We start from the raw sequence: 1,493 nt of genomic DNA, 5'->3' as shown, positions 1-1,493 counted from the left end.
AGTCCTGTGATTTTTCAAACTTTCTGCCTTTTAGGGATCTCCACATTTTCCAAGCATCCCCCATGTTTGCCCCTGCACGCTGCAAAGAATTATGGGGGATGTGCTAGGGTATGCACTCTTCATGCTGGGTGCTAGCTTGGCTTGTCCACCATTATTGACTTTCCTGATAACGCTCACCTCGTACATTTCCAAGGAATCCCACATTGCCTCGAGATGCTGGAAACGGCTGCTCTTGTCCACCCGGTCCTCCCTGGGCGTGGCAGGTGGGACAGGGCTGCCCATAGTGTGGGCTTTGGGGCTATGCATGGCGCATGTGTGTGAGTGAATGTCCCAGTTTTCTCTTCCAGTACCGGAGTATGTGGGGTGTTGTTTTTGCTCACCAGCAGAATCTGTGCCATCTGGGCTTCTGATGTGAATCCCAGCACAGTTGGGCCAAATGGCTACGGTGCTGATCACAGCATTTTACCAACAAGCCCACCAAAGTTTCTTACTCGTAAATATTGTTATTAATTCACCTGCTGTTGCATCATTGAGTAAGTAATTTGTGGGGCAGCCTGAAAGAAGAAACAAAATCGAAACTCTCTTCTAGGGACAGGTTCCTGCCTGGACCTAGGCCTGGGGAGAGGACAGGGGTGTGTGTGAAGACCAATCCACTGTCTCGCCTTGTATCAGGGCATTTGGTAGGGCTGCCAACATCTTTTTGTTTTGCCCTGCTCCTGCACTGCAAGCAGGTGTTTACCAGGTGAAGCTTTTCCAGGCATGGAGATAAAGTGATAGGGTAAGCTTCACATGCTTAATTTTTGATCCTTTTGGTCTTGGGTCTGTGGCAGGAGGGACCCCTTCACACTGCTGGTTAAATGTGTCTGAAGGGAACCAGGTAGGAATTTGGGGTTTCTTTAAACCAAACTCTGACTTTGACAGGATGTGTACTCTGCTATTGTATTCACAATCACTTCCAAGGACTAGAATTCCACTCCTACAGTAAGAGTGAAATATGCTCTCTTTGCCCATCCTGACAGGTAGGTTGATGTTAAGAGGCAAAATTCTCTTTATTGGTGATTCTGAATGAGGAAACTCCTTTTATGCTAAATTGTGGGTCCTGTGATTGCATTTGTAGAGGTTTCAGGGGGGGCAGGGGATCCTTCCTTGGCTAACATCTCCCATCCTCATCCAAATAGCAGACCTGTATCCCAAGGCTTCAGGTCTGAACCACGGCTGCCCCCAAGTCGTGATGTGGCAGATGTGCTTCTGTCTCTAGCCAGCTTGGTAGTACTCCACATCCAGTGACCCTTCTTGATGGTCTATTAGGTGGGCTTGTGTACAGTTGTATACCAAAAGCCTACGTTATTTTTAAACCTCACCACCCAAAGAAAAACAGTGTGGTGATGACTGTTCTGTGTTAACATTATTATTGTTAAGGTGTAAAAGAATTGTAATGTGTTCTTGAAATGCACCGTTTCTTAAAATGTATTTGTTTATAATGTTTGAGAGTC

Source organism: Heloderma suspectum, chromosome 14 (assembly GCF_057233095.1).
Source record: "Heloderma suspectum isolate Gila_16-S chromosome 14, 16-S_ref, whole genome shotgun sequence".
Lineage (NCBI taxonomy): Eukaryota > Metazoa > Chordata > Lepidosauria > Squamata > Helodermatidae > Heloderma > Heloderma suspectum.
This window is presented reverse-complemented; position numbering follows the sequence as displayed.